The sequence below is a fragment of the Durio zibethinus genome, chromosome 2 (assembly GCF_047325235.1).
Source record: "Durio zibethinus cultivar Kanyao isolate XHJ-2024 chromosome 2, ASM4732523v1, whole genome shotgun sequence".
NCBI classification, from domain to species: domain Eukaryota; kingdom Viridiplantae; phylum Streptophyta; class Magnoliopsida; order Malvales; family Malvaceae; genus Durio; species Durio zibethinus.
The window spans coordinates 27,904,223-27,926,185 of NC_143163.1; the positions used below are offsets into that span (position 1 = coordinate 27,904,223).

Consider the following 21,963-nt stretch of genomic DNA (forward strand, 5'->3'; position numbering starts at 1 on the left):
CCAACACTTGGGCCTAGCTCAATTCTGTTGAACTTGAATACAGTGCCTAAGCCTTTAGAGTCTTGATCAGTGCCTATATCACTATTCTAGGATAGCTTTCAATAACAAGGGCCTTTAGTATACCTTAGGGCCTAGTCCAGTTAGCTTTCAGACAATATCTCGCTAGAGTTGGAACTGCTCCTCAACTCAAAGAGAAGACATGGACCTAGACTAGCTTATAAACCATGACACATGCACTTGTCTTGATTGCCAATGAGATTTGTTGGCCCTTCATCTCGACACATGCTTTGACCACCATTGACACAAGCTAGCCCTTTGTGTTGGCACTTCCCTTAAACACCATAAGCCTATGTTAGTTCTCGCACCAAAGATAGGTATCCTGAGCCTAGGCCATGCACCATGACTGGGTAGTAGATGTGCTAATGCTATTTTTATGGCTTGTAAATTCATAAAATGCTCACCAACAGTGCACTTGGGCTTGGCTTAATTCTACCAAATTTGAACACCGGGCCTAAGTTTTTATAGTCTTGATCATTGCTCGTAACACTATTCTAGGTTACTTTCCCATGACTTGGGCCTCAATACACCTCAAGGCCTAACGCCCCTAGCTGCTAAACTCTATCTCGCTAGAAATGGAACTACTTCTTGACTCAAAGAGATCCTCTATAACTAGACCAGCAAGTAGACCATGACACATGCATATGCCTCGACTCTATCTCACTAGAACTAGAAATGCTCCTTGACTAAAAAAGAACCCCTGGGATAGGACTAGCTTGTAAACTATGACACATGCACATGCCTCAATAACCATCAAGACATGTTGGCCCTTGGTCTCGACACATGCTTCGATCACGATCAGCATATGCTGGCCCTTGGTTTAGGTAGTTCCCTTGAACACCATTGGCAAATGCTAGGCTACGCAACACGTGATGGTTTCTTGGGCTCGAGTCGCACACCATGCATATCACGATTAGGTAGTAGGTGGGTTTAGGCACATCTTCATATTTCTACCATGCCAACGCCATTTTTATGGCTTGTAAATTCATATAATGATACCCTAAGCCTTCATGTGAAGTTTCATGGCAACATGACTCATTTTTAATTTTTCATGATTGTTAAAATTTTTAGTGGTTCGGGATTATTTAAAAACCTTTTAGGAGTTTTGGCCCCAAATTTGGTCTAGGAGATCCTTGTATTTTTCTTGGCATCCACAAAAAAAATTAGCATTAAAATCAAAGTGTATAAGATTTTATGGCCATTTGAAAAATGCATCCCCATTTCAGACACTTGAATGGCTACTGGTTACAAACCTATAAAAGTGCTTATTCTTTTCAAAGGGGTGTGAATTGTCAAGGTTCCTTAGGGGATAGGGGGCTAATATAAGGGCCAAGTACCAGCACCCATTGTAGATCATGTGCGCACACACCCTGGCCCCTCCCCCAATCATCGAAACCCTAATACCGTCGATCAAGTTCTTCAACAATGCCTCGATGATGGAGCCCTAGGAAAAAAAATACAGACCAGTACATGCCAAAGCCTAGTGTGTGCACCATGGCCTAGAGTCAAACTTCAACCAAGGCCTCCACCATTATCAACACATACTAGCCTTTGGTATAGCCATTTGCATTGATCGTCATTGGCATGTGCTACCCTTGGTACAGGTACATGCCTCGATTAGCATCGGTAAAAGATGGCTTTTGGTGTAGGCAGTGCCTCGAATACCATTAGCACATGTTGGGACTTACTACGGGCACATACCATGATTAGCATTGGCACCTATGGACCTTTGGTGCAGGATATACTTGTTTGAAAAAAGTGTCCCTATTACAAACACTTAAATGTCTATTGCTAGCATATTTGTAAAATCTCTTATGTTATTTAGAGGGTGGTTATCTGGGCCTTTTTTTCTCTCCACAAGGGGAATAAGTTTGCATGATGGACCTATCATTGCATAGATTTATAGCAACATTCCTACAACAAAATCCAAGTTATGCATGCCTTTTGGCCATACTATCCAATGATTGGTTGCGTTGGTGACTTGTAGGCACCTATGGCCTGGATCGATAGGCATACAAATGGAAAAAGGGCTTAGCAAAGCCCATGCCTATGGCTGATGCTACCCTAAATCGTAGACCAAGTCCCTAAAGTAGGTAACAGCCCTCTAAGGTGGTGCAAGCAAAAGTTATGGTTGCAAGCTTGGTCTAGCCAAGTCTCTTGGGTATTTGGTAGTCTTGTGGTCCCTTCTTGTTAACCGTAAAAATACCTTGGCTTAGCCAAGCCCTTGTATGTAGTCGATGCTACCCAAGACTCCAGGAATAAGTTCTTGAATCAAGCAATGTCCTATAAGGTGGTAACAATAGAGTTTACATGTGTGGTCCCAATCAAACCAAGCATTGGTAGTGTGATGCCATTGTTGCTTTTTGAATGGTAGTGGCAGTCTTGTGGCCCTTGCTTGTGTTTTTCCCTTGCCAAGTGGTTGTGGCATGACCTTGTACATCATTTCCTCCTCTCGCTCATCAAGTAATTAATTGGGTGGGCTATGGCTCGGTGTACAAGGATGCTACCACTTGTACGTAATAGGCATATAAGTGGTGCTATGGCTGTACAAGTTGGTAGGCTCCATGCTCGATGCATCGAGTTGTTGACCTATCATCCTTTCTAATCTTCCCATATGTGGTCATTATACCTTGGAAACATAATTTGGATCCTATGCTGTATACCTAAATAAATGGAAACTGGATGTCTTACCACGTCTCATCCATTTATGTCCTTAAGGGCTACGAGTCAGACCTTAATTATGCCCTATGTCCCAAGTGTGCCACCCAAACCTTTATGGCTAATTGGTGCATTAGTGTTCAATCATGCTCTCGGATGTAGAACATTTTATGGGCTTGAGCTCTTGGCCCATGTTCATTTGATGCTATGCATTTTGCGTGCTTGACATGCATGATGCTTGTGCTTATTATTGGCTCTCTTTGTCACATAGTCAGTGCATTGAAGCTTATACGGTGCCAATGTCCTGAAAGAATGCTACCTGTTTGATCCTGCCTATAGTTATATTCTTGTCTTAAAGATTAACTAGTGCATGTGTAAGTATGAACTAATTCAGACTATGAAATTGTGAAAGGCCCATTAAATGAGTTATAATTTGTTTAATGGTACCTACTACTCAAATAACTACAGTAATTCTAGAGCTAATATGTGCAACAAACCCCTACTTCTAGAAGGGATGCATTTATTAGATAAAAGGTCAATGTGGGCTTTGCTCGTTGATTTGATGATTCATGATAACTTAACAGATTGCATAGCCTTTTATCAATGATGCATCATTCAAATTTTTACCCTATCAACTTTTGATGGTAAGATAGGGGCCTACTATAGTGGTGTCGGGTGCAAAGAATTATGGTCTGATTCTAGAATAAGAGCCTAAGAAATGGCTACCACATCCAAGGAAGGTAGCAAGAGTGCAAATTACCCAATCCTGACATGGGGAAGTAGTGGCAATAAATAATAATACCAAGCTCTATGAGTCTAGTAATTACAATGAGTACAATCTAAATCCCTTAATGAGGATCCATTAGAGGGCAAGTTTGGTGGTGGCAACAGTCATGGTAGTTCCAACTCCAATAACGTATATTTAAGTTGTTGTAATTAAAAAATTAATAGATGAACGAGGTTTGCATCATCTAGTTTGCCTCATGGTGAGCATCGGTTTACTTGTCCCTATTGCTAGTGATGCGCTCTTAGCCTTAACTAACTATGTTGTTCCTCTGGCACTATTACTTAGAAAAAATTTGAGTGCTCAAAGTAATCCTACGCTTGTATACATCAACATGGGATAACATCATAGGATTTCGATCCTATTATGTTAGCCTTCAGGATTGGAATAATGATTAATAGGGACAGTTTCATATTTCATAGTCAAAGGTGAAGTTCTTGGATTTATGAAAGATGAACAATTGCAAAAGTATTTGCTAAGCATGTTTTCATTAGTTAAGAATGCAAGTTAAGGGCTCAAAGATGATCAGATACTGTCCTAATCTTGACCACCATTGGGACATGTTGGCCCATGGTCTCGACACATGCTTTAACCTCCATTAGCACATGATGGCCCATTGTACAGGCAGTTTCCTTGAACACCATTGGCACATGCTGGGCCAAACACCACCTATAGGTATCCTAGGCTCGAACCATGCACCATGCACACCAAGAGTAGTTAGGTTCAGGCACAGTTTCATATTTCTGCCATGCCAATGCCATTTTTATGGCTTGTAAGTTCATATAAGCGCTTTTTAATGCCTGTACTTAGGCCTGGCTCAATTTTACCAAACCTAAATGTAGTGCCTAAGCCTCTGGAGTCTTAATAACTACCTATACCACTGTTATAGGCTAGTTTCCCATTACTTGGTCCTTCAGTAGGCCTTAAGGCTTAGTCTCCTAACAGTCGAACCCGGTCCAACTAGAATTGAAACTACTTTTTAACTTAGAGAGAACCCATGGGCCTAGACTAGCTTACAGACTGTGACACATACACATGCCTTAATTACTATTAGGACATGTTGGCTCTTTGTCTCGACACATTCTTCAACCACCATAAACACATGCTAGCCCTTTATGTAGGTAGTTTCCTTGAACACCATTGGTACATGCTAGGCCATGCACCATAAGCTAGTAGCTTGGGCCTAAGCCACATAGAATACACACCACAAATGGGCAGTTGAAGGGTTCGGATAGATCTTCATATTTCTACCATGCCAATGCCATTTTTATGGCTTTTAAATTCATGTAAGCACTCACCAGCACACATACCTAGGCCTTGATCAATTCTATCGAACCTGAACACTATGCTTGAGCCACTAAAGTCTTCATCACTACTTGTACCACTATTTTGGGCTAGTTCCTCATGACCTAGGCCTTTAATATGCCTCAAGGCATGGTTCATTTGGCTGTCAGACCCTATCTCACTAAAGCCAAAACTACTTTTTAACTCAGGGAAAACCCATAGGCATGGATCAACTTGCAAATTGTGACACATGCACATGCCTCTACTGCCATTAGGACAAGTTGGCCCTTAGTCTCGGCACATGCTTCGACCACTATCAGCACATATTGAGCTATGCAACAAGCACAGGTATCCTAGGCTAAGCTACACACAATACGCATATGACTAGGTAGTAGCTGGGTTCAGGCACATCTTTATATTTTTGTCATGCCAATGCCATTTTTATGGCTTGTAAATTCATATAATGCTCACCAGCATTCGCACTGGGCCTTGCTTAATACTTTGAAACCTGAAAGCTGTGCCTGTGTCACTAGAGTCTTGATCACCTCTTGTACCACTATTCTAAGCTAGTTCCCCATGATCTGAACCTCCAGTATGCCTTAAGGCTTGGTCCTTCTAGCTGTTAAACTATATCTTGCTAAAACTAGAACTGCTCTTTAACTCGAAGAGAACCTCTAAGCTTAGACTAGCTTACGGACCATGACACATGTGCATGCCTCAACCACCACAAAGACTTGTTGGCCCTTGGTGTGAGTAGTTCCCTTGAACACCATTAGCACATTATAGGCTATACACCATGTATAGGCATCCTGGTCTCGAGCCATGCACTATGCACACCACGACTAAGTAGTATGTGGGTTTAGGCACATCATCATATTTTTTGTGCCAATGCCATTTTTATGGTTTGTAAATTCATATTACAGTCCCTTAAGCCATCATGTGAAGTTTTTTAGCAAGATAACATGTTTTCTATTTTTCATAATTTTTGAAATTTTTTACGATTCAGGATTTTTGAAATTCTTTTAAGAGTTTTAGCCCCAAATTTGATATACATGATCATTGTATTTTTATTGGCATCGATAAAAAAATTTAGCTAAAAAATCTAAGTGTAAAAGATATTGTGGCCATTTGAAAAAGAGTCCCTATTTCATATACTTAAATGGCTACTGGCTATGAACCTATAAAAGCTCTTATGCTCTTTAAGAGGGTGTGAGTTGTCGAGGTTTCTTGGGGGATAAGGGGACAATATAAGGGCCAAGGACTAGTACCTATCTCACATCATGCATATAAACCCATTGGCCCCTCTTCTTTAATCGCCAGAATCCCTAATGTCACCAGTCAAATTCTCTGGTGATGCTCTGGTGATGGTGCTCTATGCAAAAAAAAATGAGGCACTGGCACATGCCTAAGCCTAATGTCATGGTCAGGCCCTTGTGTACCTCAGTGCTACCATGATTGACTATGAGTTGAGCAATAATTGAGGCCTTATGGTCAAGATAGTGGTCTTGAAGCTGTGCGTGAGTAGTAAAAGCCAAGAAATAAGATGGCCAAGAAATCTTTAATGTCAACTTTCCACCACCCCTTTGGCAAACAAAAGGGTGGGGCCTTGCTAGTCTAGAGTGAGCTACTCCTAGGCATATGTGGTGTCTAAATGGGTGGCCATCATTAGGTCATGAGTGTGGCATGATGTCTCCTTAGGTCTTGGTAAACCTGGGGACAATCATGGCATGCAGACCTTATACCATGCCATTATATTAAACCATGGGGTTAGATGCTAGCATTCACTATGTCCCTTAGTTCCCCCTCCTTAAGCTGGATCGATAAGTAATCAAAGATCATGAAAAGGTGTTCGCATAAAAGAGGCACCATCAAGCTTAAGGGATGAGCGGGCTACCAGGCAAGCATATTACTAGACCTTTATGGTGATTCGGTAAAGGTGTGCTGCGACTGGGGTAGCACACCTGAGTTTCATGAAATGGGATGAGCATGATGTAAGGTGACCATCATGCATGCATTAGCCTTAAGTAAGGCTAAGTGTTAAGGTTCTGTGATATAAGTTTCACGGGATAAGAATAGCCTAGTGTGGCTTCAGGTTGGATAGAAACTAGCATCTATGTTGTGCCTTTAGGTTCTAGGCATGAGAGCTTGTAGATGATCTAGGTGGGGATGATGTTAGGTTCTTACCATGCTAGAATAAGATAATATCATGAGAATCGAGGTTGTGCACCTTTATGAGCCTGGTGGGTCAGTGCTCGAGACTTGATGTTTGTAGGTAAATATGGGTGCTTAGGGCCACCTTGAAAATTATTGGTTGATTATGATGATGGGAATTAGGTTCCTCCCTACCAAGTATGAGAATATTACGTGCACCCCTATGGGGCTTGAGCCAAGAAAGGCTCATGAGTATACAGCTTGAGGGATCGAAAATGACCTATCCATGGAAAAATGGACTCGAGAAAGGCTAACCTCAACTAAAAGTAGTGTTGGTACTACACGAACACATGGGTTTAGTTAAAAAATGTGTAGCCCATGACAAGTGATATCAGAGCCTAGTGCGGCTTAGTGGTGGGACTAAAACTACCCTAGGTGTGGGCATGATATTGAAAAATTGAGGCAGTGCTAAGCTCAGAAAGAGTTATGAGACTGGAAAGTGATATAATGGCTATGTGGGTTCAAGAATGAGCCATCGAGGTGATACATGGTAAAAATTTGCCTAGGTGGAAGGCCTTTGAGTTGACTCTTGGATGCCAAGTGAAAGGGTATAGGAGTCTAACCTTACCTAGCAAAAGGTGTTAGGGCGTGTGGGCATGGGATGCCCTTATGGTGGGAAAAACTATGTGGAAACCATGACACAAAGGGGCATACACCATGAAATGGAGTTGTATGAGGTCATGCAAGTCGAAAGAGTCTTGTCCTGAGGGACTTGAGTTGAGCTTATCGAGATCAGTTACTAATGTGTGACTTATTGTCTGGTGCAAGTGCCTAACAGGGGTATGAGCTGAGTATTTAGGCTCCAAGCGTAGAGCAATTTTACAAAGGTAGACAAGATTGAGTTGGCTAAGGATTAAAGCCTTAAATTTGTGATGGTCAATGAACCATGAGTTTTAATGTAAGAAGATCATGAGATTGTTTGATCAGTGGACCATGATTGTGTTGGAAGAAAAAAAAAGCCTTATGAGATGTGGTGGCCAGTGGACCATGACAATGTGCAGTTCACTGAAGCAAGTAAGCAATAATCGACCAATTGACAAGGCCTTGAGTTGTGTGGGTCAAAGGATCGATTCAATTGAGTAAGCTGATGGTATTGGCATTTAAGTGGATTTGGTCAGCGGATAGGATGAGTTTGAGTAAGGCATAATTAAGACAATTGTGATTACAAAACTTTTTGAATAGATACGACTAACAAGATGGCCCTAAGTCTAAATAGGTTAATAAACCAAGAGTATCAAATGGGTTGGTGAATCTTGGAGTTGAACAAGTTAGTAGACAATGTGATTGATTGGATCAGTGGATCCTAGAACATTGTGTGGGCTTTGAGTTGCCTTTTTGAGATATGCTAGAGTCAAGGTAGATGAGTTGTGAAACTATTGTGGAGACATGGTTATGTGTAAAGTCAAGCTAACTTTGGGTAAAAGTGGGGGAAACTTGTGATTTCCTATGGAACTAAGCCAAGGTAGTGGAGCATACGAGTTTATTGAGCATGAGTTGAGTTCGAGATAGCAAGTGTTAAGGTGCCATCATGAAGGTAACTAGCTAAAGGGCCACACTTAGATAGATGACCTTGAAGGGGCTAAAAAGACCCAAGTTGTGAGATGGCTGAAGTGTTTAAATACCACCATGTTAAGGTCTATTATGTGTGGTGCCACTTAAATGTGGTTGATCTAAACATCACGTTTAGAGAGGTACATTGAAGAGTCAATGCCGTAGGCATGTGGTTGGTGTAATGGGTCACGTTTAGCGGGGCACACCAATGTGTGGCAAAGCAGGTGATCGTTCACTTGACTGAGGGTCATGATTGACAAGGGTACCTCAAGGTTGTAACATTATGTGATCATGGGTGAAATGGTACAGTGACACTTATTAAACAATACTTTGAATCTGGTAGTCATATGTGGAGATAGCATAAAGGTGCAATGGAGCTAGGATGAGATCCATTGACATTAGCAATGAACAAGTACTAAGGGTGGTGCCTCATGTGACAAGATCTCAACCAAATCCTTGAAAGCACAAGTGAGCGACATATAAGAAAATGTCAATTGTGTCTAACAAGAGAGTTGGGTGTGGTTTTGGCATCGATGAGGGCATCAACATACTAAGTGGGGGAGAATGTCATAGTTAGGCCTTAGTGTGCCTCAGTCTTACCATAACTAACCCTGAGTTGAGCAATGGTCGAGGCCTATGGTTGGGACAATGGTTTTGGAGCTATGCACATACAATATAAGCCTAGAAACATGATGCTAATAGAATGTATAGGCAGTGTGTGCCCTAATCCCAAGATGGATGGACAAGTGCAAGCTAGTGTGTGAAACCCTAAAGCCTTGGTAGCCAATTAGGTGCTGTAGGTGAAAGCCATGTGTGTGAACCATCGGGTGAGTTGGTGGAGTAACGAGCAAAATTCGATAATCATGGTGAATAAGAGGAAGGTCACTAGGCCCTGAGTTGGCTAAAAAAAGGCCCTAAGATTTGACTTTAATGGGACAAGATGAGCCTAATGTGGCTCTAGGCTAGCTACGAACTAGCATTTATGTTGTGCCTTCGAGTTTTAGGCATGAGAGCTTACAAATGATCCAAGTGGGCATGGTGTTGGGTTTTCACCATGCCAGAATGAGATAATATCATGAAAATTAGGGCTGTACACCCTTATGAGCTAGGCAGGTTAGTGCTTAGGACCTTGATGCCTGCAAACAAAAATGAGTGCTTAGGACCACCCTTAGAATCGTGGGTTGATTATGATAATGGGAGTTGGGTTCCTCCTTTTGAGTTTGAGAATGTTGCGTGCAACCCTATAGGGTTCAAGCCAATAAGGGCTCGTGAGTATGCATCTTGAAGGATTAAAAATGACCTATCCATGGAGAAATGGACTCGAGAAAGGCTAACCTTGACTAAGAGTAGTTTTGGTGCCTCATAGATGCATGGTTCCAATCTAAGAAATGTGCAAACCATGACACCCAGCATGTGCACTATAACCTAGAATCAAACTTTAGCCAAGGCCTTGACCATCATTAGCACATGCTAGCATAAGGTGCAGGTGTTATGGATCACGCATGGGTCCTAGACTGAGAGGGTCATATGATAGGACTTGCTTAAGATGGTATGGTAACAAGCCAAAAAGGATTGAAATCAAGGCTGTAATGGTACATACATTACCCAAATGTGTGGGCAAAGGCCAAGACCAGAGTGCAAGAGTACATTCGAGGTGAGTTACAAGGTGCTAAGGATGAGGATTGCTTGTTGAAAGGTTCTAGAACACCCCAAGATGTGGTACAAGTAGTTGGGCACAAAAAAGCTTAGAATCACTTGGAGACAAGCCAAGTGCATAGGCATAGAAGGGTCTAGAGAAGCCTGAAAGTAGGCTAGGTGCACGGTCACTGAAGGTTCTAAAAAGGCTAGGAACGAGCACAATGTCGGGCACTCTAGTGCCCAGATGAGAAAGTCTCTAGAATGCCCTAGTTATGGGTAAAGTGGTGCCCATATGGAGAAGGCTTTAAAACCCACTAGGTTCAGGCACTTAACAGGAATGGCCAGACTCTTCCAAACCCAGGGGCTCAATGAGGAGCCTGAAACCTATAGATCTCTAAAATGGCCTTAGCCAACCTTGTTGGAGCCTGGGCACCTTAGAATTGTCTAGAAGGCCCTTAATAGCCATACACTTGGATTCATTGTAACCATAAGTACCAAAAGAGCTCAAGTATAAATAGGAGTGCCTCCCCTCATTTGTACATAATTAACAAGTGACAATAAGTAAGGAAAGTAAGAATGTAAAGCATTAGGGACTTAGGCCTTAAGAGCCTTTGTAGAGAACATATAGGGACTGTGTTCCATGACCAAGTGTACATACATTATCCAATGAATAAACTATTTTTGCCTTAACCGTTTTCTTCCCAGCTTTCTCCTAAACTCTTAGGAGGTTAGTCAAGTTCTAACACAAGTGTACGAAATAGTCAGTTAGTGCACATCATAGAGTCAGTTAAAAGCTTTCGTAGGCATAAAAATGGTAGTTTCCTATCTAAGGTTGCACGATAGCTAGGTTTAAGCTCCTAGCCCATGACACTTACAACTGATGTTGTCCTATGCTAAGTCCTTGAATTAGGCAACAGCTCCCTAGGGTGGTGTAAGCAAAAGTTATGGTCGAGAGTTGGGTCTGGCCAAGTTTCTCGAGTATTTGGCAGTCTCATGGTCTTTTCTCCTTAACCATAAAAATACCTTGGCTAGACCAAGCCCGTGCATACAGCCAATGCTACCTAAAACCCTATGAACAAGTCCCTGAATCAGGCTATGTCCCTTTGGGTTAGGGATAGCAAAGTTTGCATGTATGGTCCTAGCTAGACCAAGCATTGGTGGTGTCATGTCATTATTGCCTATTGGATGGTAGGGGTAGTCTCGGGGCCCTTGCTTGTGTTTTTCCAATGCCAAGCAATTATGGCTTTGCCTCATACATCATTTCCTCTACTAGCTCATCGAGTAATCGATTGGGTAGATTATGGACTAGTGTTCATAGATGCTACCACTTATATGTAATGGGCATATAAATAGTGCTATGTTTGTTTATGTTGGCAGGCTCCATGCTCGATGCATCAAACTGGCGACCCATCATCCTTTTCAATCTTCTTTTTGTGGTCATCGTACCTTGAGGATGTAAGAAAGTTTAAGGCAATAATAGGTCTGTGATGCCTTTAGATGTTCTAGGCCATACACACACTACACTGATATATTTAACAAGTCTATAGCCTTGGCTGATAGGCCTAGGTAATCATAGAAATTTCATCATGATAGGGATAGATCATTACAATTGTTGGTCTTCAACGATGAATTCCTAGTAAGCACAAGTCATCAACTCACATTGACTATGTCCCTGCCCTTTGTACACAACACCTATGGCTTCTACCAATTGAATGGTTTGATGAAGTGTTCGAATCATGGCAACATAGATGATTCATTGCCCGTAACATTTGGAGAAGTCCACTGAACCTTACATTTAGAGGAAGTAAAAGTCGTAACAAGGTTTCCGTAGCTAAACTTTCAGAAGGATCATTGTCGAAATCCATTCAAGAAATGCACCCTATATGCATTAACAAAACACTAAGGGGGCAAGGGTGGCTCCATACCTCAAGCCCTTTCCAGACCTAGACAGGCACATCGGTCGCTTCATTTCTCCTATTGGGCGAGCAAAATGATTAGTATCATTGCTCGTAGTTGAATTACGAACCCCTGGTGTTAATCATGCCAAGGAATCGGAATTAAAAAATGTGTGCGTACTATTGCCATCCCACTCACAATTTGTGCATGGGTGGCATCATGACTCATTCTGTCTTGAAAAAAAAATGACTCTCAGCAACAAATATCTCAACTCTTGCATTGATGAAGAATGTAGTGAAATGCAATACTTGGTGTGAATTGTAGAATCCTGTGAACCATCGAGTCTTTGAACGCAAGTTGTGCCCTAAGCCATTAGGCTGAGGGTATGCCAATACTATAGCACAATCTCTGACAAGCTAGAATTATGCAAAGCACCTACGTTTTTAGGCTAACTTAGGAAAATAAAGTCAATTTACTATCCAAGGCCACACAGGGTTTGGTTTAAGATCAGAGCCTATGACATATGCATTGAGCGTCATTTGGTGCCAATGGCAATCGGGGCATAAGCAAGTGCCTTGGACTGATAAAAGAGTGGCAGAAGGGTCACGATACACATGCTGCACCAAGTGCCAGCATCTAGTGATGGTGTCCGAGGCAACAACTCGCACCAACAGCTAGCACGCATCGATGGTAGCCTATGCATGCATTGATGCTTGTCTGAGAAATTCTCCAATAATAAAATGGACTTTGATTGTGTAGCTAGGCCTCAATATAAAATTTTGGACCCAAAAGATTAAAAGCTCGAAAAAGTGTTGATTTTAATTTTGATTTTATTTATTTATTTATTATTTATTTTATTTGGATTTTTAATTTTGATTTAACTTTGTTTTGGTCAAAAGTCAAGGTCAACAAACTATAAAAAAATCCTTTATGCTGATTAGCATGGTATTTCATTTAATTCTATGATTTTGTTCAGATTTGAATGATTTTTTTTTTTGGAATAATTTGGATCCTTATCTTCGTGAAAAAAAGAAAATCACAAGAAAATAAAGATCAAATCATACAAATCCCAGATTCAGTAAGATTTCCTAGTTTCCAAACCAAAAGGGATTAAATCCCTATAAAAGCACCCCTAATTAGCAAACAAAAAAGGGGGATTCATAGGATATAGAGGCAATAATAGGAAACAATCAAACTAATAGGCAATTAGAAGCAACACAGAAGCAAGTTCTAGGTTTTTATTTTTCTGGGAATCAAGCTTAAGATAAAGTTTCTAAAATTTGGGGTTTAAATCCCCAAATCTTGGATTGATTTGAGTTCTGGTAACTTTTTTTGGGAATTCAGCTTTATCTTTGGAGCTTTAGATTTTGGAAATAGTTTGAAGATTTTATTTCCTAAAAATTTATGGTTTTCTAGGTTCAAGCTTGAAGTTTCAGATGAAATTTAAATATTTTAGTGAACTTACAACTGTCGAAGATAGCTCATAAAGGTTAGGATCTGAGATTTACGATTGATTTTGGGTTTTCTTTGAATTTCCCTATGCCATTTGAATTTTTTGGCTCTGGTTTCTATATTAGTTTGAACCTTCTAGAAAATAGCCTAGAGAGAAGGCAGAGGTTTTGGAACTAGAAAGAGAAGGCTCTTAGCATTTCTAAGAAAAATCATTTTCTTTTGCCTTTTATACTGAGCCAAAATGACACTATTTCAAGGGCTTAAGATCCGTGCTCCAACCCATTTGAGATCCATATGCTGACCCCGCTTTGACCTAACCTAGACCGTAGGTTTTTCCTTTTCTTTTTTTTTTTATTATATTATATTATATTAATTTCATTTCATTTATTTTTTGTTTTACTTAATTTTTATTTTCTATTTTATTTTATTTTATTTTTATTTTCTGTTTGGTTTTATTTTTTGTTGGGTTGATTTTATTTTTTTGCTTGGTTTGATTTTCTATTTGATTTTATTTTTTTTGTTAATTTTAATATTAATGTATGCTGAAAAAATGTTTTGGTATTTTATATTTATTTTGCATGATATTTGTATGTTTATTGTATTTGCACGCTATTATAATTAGTATTATATATTATTTACATAATAATATATTTAATTGCTTGATTATATATTATTATTTGGATGACTATGTATTTAATTACAAGTTTATTTGCATGGTTATATATTATTATTTGCATGATTATATATTTAACTGCAATTTGTTTGCATGATTTATATATTTTTATTTGATGATTATGTATTTAATTGCATGTTTATTTGCATGATTTACATTGTTAATTGCTTGATTATATATCTATTTGCATGATTATTAAGTTATTTATTTGTGTGATTGTATAATTATTAATATATTTATTTGCATAGTTATTTATTTATTTATTATTATTGCATGATTAATATTATATTTGATTGATATTTAATTGCATGTTTCTATATTTATTATATGCATAATTGCATGATTATACATCTTTACTAATATATTTGTGTGCTTATATTTGATTTCATGATTATATATTTACATGAATGGTTTTAATATATATATATATATATTTGCAAGGTATTTATATTATTGCATGATATTATGTATTAACATTATTATTATTATTGCATGATAATTAATATATTTGCATGACATTCTTGCATGAATATTTTAGCATGATTTAGGCATGATATTTGGTACGATTTATAGTATTATATTTGCATGGCACGATTTAATATTTATTACATGATTACTTGATATTTTGATAGAACTTTTGTATCACCATGTTTTGTAAATAAATAAAAGGAGTGGAATTGATTTATTTACAGCTAAAACCATATTTGATAAGGCTTAGGTAAAGTAACACATAATTAACTTGGTACCAATTTTGTGCATACATAACTGACTCCTAAACCTTAATTCTTTTGATTTAGACTAGAACCTATTTTTTTAGTGACTCTCAGCTTAGGCTTAGGGTAACCTTAAAAAGGATAGATTCACATAGGTGGTCAATCACACCCAGCTAAAAAGGATTGGTGGCGATTCCATAGTTTTTGTGTCAAATGGATAGGTTCCCCCAACCTAAACATTATAACAATTTGGTGACTCCACTAGGGACATTAGAGAGTCAAGCCATTAGTTAGTTACGTGTTATCTTAAGCCTTGCTTTGTTGATTTTATTATGTAATTATTTGTGATTTTCATATTACTAACTTATTTGTTCTTGTTTTCTTGTTTTTCATATTTTTATTTTTTATGCACTTTAATTTATTTGATTATTTGGTAAGTCCCTTTACACACACCACATTTGCATTCATACATAAGCTTTATACCTGAGCTTTATCCTTTATTAGGAGAGAGCAAGTACCTACACTCTCATGAGGTGATAACCTCCATATAAGCTAGCAAAAACTCCTATTCAAATTGAACCCTTTTCATTTGAGCTTATAATGGTGGGTGAGGATTAAGGTGCCCTACTAGTCTATAATGGACAATGATGTAGGGAACAATTTGGGAGCCTTTAGATTGTTAAGCCTTTGAACCCATCATATACATGAACCCTAAGAATCCAAATATGGGTTAAAGCCTTGTCCTCCTTCTATTACAAAAAAACCTAAATGAGACACATGTTGGGATAACGATTATTCTTGCAAATTTATGTTATTCCTTGTATATATTTTTGCATACTAACCTTTTATATTGTTCCTTGTATATGTTAACTAACCTTTTTCTTTACTTTATTTTGTATGCATGCATTAGTAGATTTACATAAAGAGTGATTGCCACAAAACAACCTTAACAAAGAGAATCTTAATTACATCCATTGAGACCTTATCAAAGTTCCCTATGAGCTTGGGAATGAAGTCCGAGAAAGCTTAGCTTAAAGAAAGTGATTGTTTCGCAGTTAATTACATAACTACTATGCCTACCAAAATCCATCTCAGTCTCAAATGAAATGATCTCAGCGATTTGGTTAGTATTTGGAACCAATGGAATGTCACTACTAAAGAGACTTTCTCCAAAAGAAGTTTAAGGACCTTGCATTACTTCTTTTCAGTCTTTGTCAATGATCAGCTCATTAGGGCCATGGTTCAATTTTAAGACCCTTCATATTGCTGCTTTGTGTTCAATAAGGTTGACATGGCGCTAACTATTGAAAAATATTCAACTCTCCTATGCTTAGACCTCTCTAATTTTGAAAAGATATATTGGAAAAATAAAAAGACTGGTTATCACAAAAAGCTTGCTCAAATGATGGTCGTAGATGTCCAAACTATTGACAATAAGGTGAAAGGAAAAGGTGAAAGTATCGGTATTCCTTGGTTTATTGTTTGTGACTTTATATACCAATATTGTGGCACTGAAAGAGAAATGGATTTGATGGCATTGGCTTTATATGGGATGATGGTATTTCCAAAAGTAATGGGTTATATTGATGTTACAATGGTGAATTTATTTAATTGACTTGGTTACCAGATCAACCATATTCCAATAATTTTGGCTGAGACCATTAGATCTTTAAATCATTATTGTAGAAATGGAGAGGGCCATTTTACTGGTTGTGCTCAATTGTTAACCTTTTAGATGAAAAGTCATATTGAAAATAACGATGGTAAATTTCGCAAGCCTTATTTCACTACAAGCACTCCCATTAAGGAATTTTGTGAGAATGAATGGCCTATACAAAATCCAAGGAAGCATGGATCTTGTTTCTACAGAAGTTCACCAGCCAAGATAAGCTATTTGGATGCCTTATGGACCAATGTTGTATGGTTGTGAATATAAGCTTTGGTTTCCTTTCTTAGGCCTTTAGGGTGCAATAAGTTATTTTTCCACCATGATGCAAAGATAATAATGCTATGAATAGTTTATCCCAGCAAGTTTTGGACTTAATAAAATGGCGTTCTCATATGTTGAAATTGATTCCTCTATAAAGATAGCCAAAGCCTTGCAAGCTTAGAATTTACCTCAAAAGGAAGATAGAAGGAGACACTAAAATGAGATTACCCCCGAGTACTTTATGTGGCACATTAGGAAAGGTAAAGACATTAAAATCCCTAAGGAAACAACTCCAAATGGCATAATGAAATCATCACCTCTTGATCCCCTATTGGTAGTGAAAACTGCTAAAAGAAAGCATCAAGTTGAAAAAAATAAATTGGAGCTTGAAAACAAAAAGCTAAATAGGGAGTTAGAGGGAAGATTAGACCAAATGATTCAAGCATTTAAATGAGAAATGGATGAATGGAAAAATCTTTTTTCTAATCTCAATATCACACAGTCATCCACCAATAGTGAGTTAGCTTGACTTTTGAAAGAAAATGGACAATTGCAAGTAAATTGCAAGAAAAGATGAAGCACTCACTGAAACACAAAAGTGCATCCAAATGCTCAATGGGGTAGTGGTCAAAATTGAAATACAAATAGGTGTTGTGAATGAAGAATGTGAACAAGCCAAGGAAGCATATGTGAGAAAACATAACTAATTGGAGTGCATGCTTGATCAAATCACTATGGCTACCTATAAAACCAAGGACATGGTAGAAAAAGTTGAAGAATGGAAGACAAAAGTACCCCCAGTGGGAACACATGGCCAAGAGCTACTAGCTTTCCTTAATAAAGTGCAAAGCAAATATCGACAAATTAGGGATTTCCTTCCACAATAAATTTTAGACTTTTAATGGATGTAATATTGGATTTGGTTAGAAATAACTTTCAATTCAATAAAGATTTTCTTTGTTAACAATTGTTATGTGGTAAATCCTCTTTATTGTGTTCATACATCCATGCATTCATACATAAATATCTTTCCAAAGTGCATGTTAATAAGTCATCCTAATATCTTTAAAAATTTTGGTAACTCAAGGTTCAAGGATAACTCAATCTTTAAACAATCTAAGACGTTACAATACTAGATATCAAGCAAGGATCATGAAAGAAAAAAATACTTTTCACGTCTATAAGCTAGAAAAGTCACAAGAAGAATTGAAAAGGCAATTGGAAACTATTACTAAATTGTTGAAAAATATGGGCAAGAGGAAGAAAGTGGAAGAGGTGGTGATACAAAATGTGGTTGATCCTTTATATCCCCTTGGTTTTGGCCCATGTTCAACATAGGCATCTCCTAGGAGCCAACACCAAATGCTATTCACTACAAACTATCCATATGTACACACTGGCATGCTAATAATTGTTGTTCTTGCTCCCCTTACCCATACTCATGACATCAAGATACTTGATCCTACACAAGTTCCAAATTTTGATGATCCTAAAGAGTAAGAAAAGATGAAGATCAACCCTGCTAAAATTAATGAAAACTTTGAAACCTAAAAAATGGACATTATAGAAGAAAGGCTTAAAGCTATCGAAGGGACTGATTTTTATGGGTCAATGGATGCTATTAGACTTTGCCTAGTCCCTGATGTAGTGATTCCACCAAAATTTAAAATGCCTGAGTTTGAAAAGTATGATGGGACCAAATGCCTTATTACATATGTCAAGATGTATTGTCGTAAAATGGCTACATATGCTTATAATGAAAAATTGCTCATCCATGTTTTTTAAGATAATATTACTGGTTTAACAGCTAGTTGGTATGTGTAACTGGATAGATCTTATGTTTATGGATGAAGGGAACTTACAAGGACTTTTGTTGCATAATGTAAGCATATTATAGACATGGCACTAGATCGTATGTCTCTCCAAAGCATGGAAAAAAAGACAAGTGAGAATTTCCAAGAATATGCTCAAAGGTGGAAAGATATAGCTACCCAAGTTCAACCCCCATTGATCGAAAAAGAAACCATAGTTCTATTCATCAATACTCTAAAAGCTTTTTACTATGAGAGAATGATTGTCAACACCACTAAGAATTTTGCTAATATGGTAATCTTTGGGGAAATTGTTAAAAATGCTATTAAGAATGGAAAGCAAGAAGGGGGTGAAATGTCTAGTGCAAAGAAAGGTGTTGCACCTAACAAGAAAGAGGTTGATGCTCAGGCTATATTTCGTGAAGGGCCATAATTCAAAGGGTATGCTTTATATCCTTTATACCCCACATAGACCTTTACCATTTACCTATAACATTTCACCAAACACTTACCCTTACCACCCTATACCACCTATTTATCAACCTAGTTTCCAAACCATAACCCCCATGTGTGGCCTTACCCCTTTTCCCATTACCCAACCAAATACATAAGCTAATTATATATGGGTGCCTCGAGTTACCTAAAAAAAGATCTGGATTGATCCCATCCCTATGACCTATATAAGGTGAGTGCCAGGAAGAACTAAAAGTCGATAGAGTCATTGTGACCCTCTAAGAAGCTAGCCATGAAATATCACCTTTGTGTAGCTAGTTAGCAGGCTGAGGTCTCATTCATTAACAAAATTAACTAAACAAATCACTCCACCAACTAAGAATGGCCATGCACAATGACCTATAGAATAAAGAAAGAGCTCTCAGTTTGTGAATCCTTATTATGTCTAGACCTGGTAAGTTACCTTGTGTTGAGTCAAATTAAGCTATAGGCTCCACTCTTGGTTGGTGCCCTTTTGTCAATTCTTTTAAGTTTTAGCCTTGCAACCATACTCCCCTTGGAACCTAAAGACTTTAAGTTCTCATAAGGTGCTGATAGAGACTTAAAAGTAACATTGATCGATCCCTAGTCGACATCATTTATGGTTGAGACTAGGATGGTATCTGATCATTTTTGAGCCCCAAACTTTTGTCCCTAATTAATGAAAACATCATTGGCAAATGCTTTTGTAGTTGCTCATCTTTCATAAATCCAAGAATTTCATCTCTGACTATGAATTATAAATGCCCTCGACTGTCCCTATTAATCATTACTCAGATCCTAAAGGCCATCACAATAGGATTGAATTCCTATAATGTTATCTTATGCTAATGTATACAAGCATAAGCTTGCCTTGAACACTCTAATTTCTTTAAAGTAATAGCACTAGAGGAACGATCTAGCCAGTTAAGGCCAAGAGCATATCATCGGTAGTAGGGATGAGTAAATCGGTGCTCATTATAAGGTAGACTAGATGACCTAACCCTAGTTCCAACTATAAGTTTTTTAACTACAACAACTTATATATATGCTATTGGAGCTAGAATTACCATGGTTGCTAGCACCAAATTTGCCCTCTAATGGATCCTTGTTAATGGATTTAGATTGCAAGCATTCCAATTACCAGACTTTTAAAGCCCGAAATTGCTAATTTTTATCACTACCTCCTCATGTCAGGATTGGGTAATTTGTGCGTTTGCTACTTTCCTTGGATGTGGTAGCCATTCTTTCAAGCTCCATCTTCGAAATTGAACCTTAATTCTCTGTCACCTATCACCACCATAGTAGGCCACTATCTTACCATCAAAAGTTGGTAGGGTAGAAATTTGAATGATGTGTCACTAGGCACAACGGTCATATAATCAATAAGTTATCATGAATCATCAAAGCAATAGGCAAAGCATGCATTGAACTTTTATCTAATAAATGCATCCCTTCTAGAAGTCAAGGTTTGTTGCATGTATTAGCTCTAGAATTACTATGGTTATTCAAGTAGTAGATACTATCAAACAAACTATAATTGATTTAATGAGCCATTCATAGTTTCACAATCTAAATTAGTTCATACTTACACATGCATGGCTTAATCTTTAAGACAAGCATATGACTACTAACAGGATCAACCAGATACCATTCATTTTGGATGTTAGCACCATACAGGCCTTAATGCACTAACTAAATGATAGAGAAAGCCAACATAGAGCACAAGCATTGTCTATGTTGAGCATGTAAAATGGATAGCATTAGACGAACAAGGGCTAAGAACCCACATCCATAAAACATTCCACATCTAAGAGCACGATCAAACACTAGTGCATCAACGTGGGCACAAAGGTTTAGGTGGCACACTTGGGACACAGTGCATGATTAAGGTTTGACTCATAGCCCCTAAGGACACAAGATGGATAGGGGATGGTAAGACATTCAATTTCCATTGATTTAGGTATACAGCATAGGGTCCTGATTGTGCCTTTAGGTTATGATGACCACATATGAAGAGGATGATAGGTTGACAGTTTGATGCATAGAGCATGGAGCTTACCAACATGTATGACCATAACACCACTTATATACCTATTGCGTATAAGTGACAACATCTATGCACATCGATCCATAACCCACCCAATCAATTACTCGATGAGAGAGTGGAGAAAATGATGTACGAGGCCATGCCACAACCGTTTGGCATGAGAAAAACACAAGTAAGGGCCACGAGACTGCCTCTGCCATCCAACAAGCAATAATAGCACAACACCACCAATGCTTGGTCTAGCCAGGACCGCACACACAAACTCCACTATCACCACTCTAGGGGGCATTGCCCCATTCAAAGACTTGTTCTTGGGGTCTTGGGCAACATCATTTGTATACATAGGCTTGGCTAGGCCAAGGCAATTTTATGGTCAATGAGAAGGGACCATGAGACTGCTAAATACCCAAAAGTCTTGGCTAGACCAAGCTTGCAACTATAGCTTCTGCTTACACCACCCCAAAGAGCCATTGCCTGATTCAAGACTTGGTTTAGAGTTTAAGGTAGCACTAATCACAGGCATGGGCCCTTTTTTGCATGCTTGCCAATCGATCCAAGCCATGGGTGCCTGTGGGTCACTAGAGCAACTAGTCATTAGACAACATGACCAAAAGGCATGCACAGCATAGATTTTTCTTCGGGGACATAGCCTTGATATACGTAATGATAGGGCCATCATACACACCTACTCCCTCTATGAGGTGGAGAAGGGGGCTCGGACAATCACCCCTTAAAGAGTGTGAGAGATTTATAGATATGCTAGTAGTAGACATTAAAGCATTTG

At 38.5% G+C, this 21,963-nt stretch overlaps 1 non-coding gene and 1 pseudogene across 1 annotated transcript; one reads left to right on the forward strand and one right to left on the reverse strand.

The window, feature by feature from the left end:
* Positions 1 to 12,326: 12,326 nt before the first annotated feature.
* Positions 12,327 to 12,482, forward strand: LOC149520096 (5.8S ribosomal RNA). The gene has a single exon (XR_016335238.1). It is a non-coding gene; the product is annotated as a 5.8S ribosomal RNA (ribosomal RNA).
* Positions 12,483 to 19,668: 7,186 nt separating this feature from the next.
* LOC149520097 (18S ribosomal RNA) lies at positions 19,669 to 20,776 on the reverse strand (annotated as a pseudogene).
* Between the last annotated feature and the right edge of the window lie 1,187 nt (positions 20,777 to 21,963).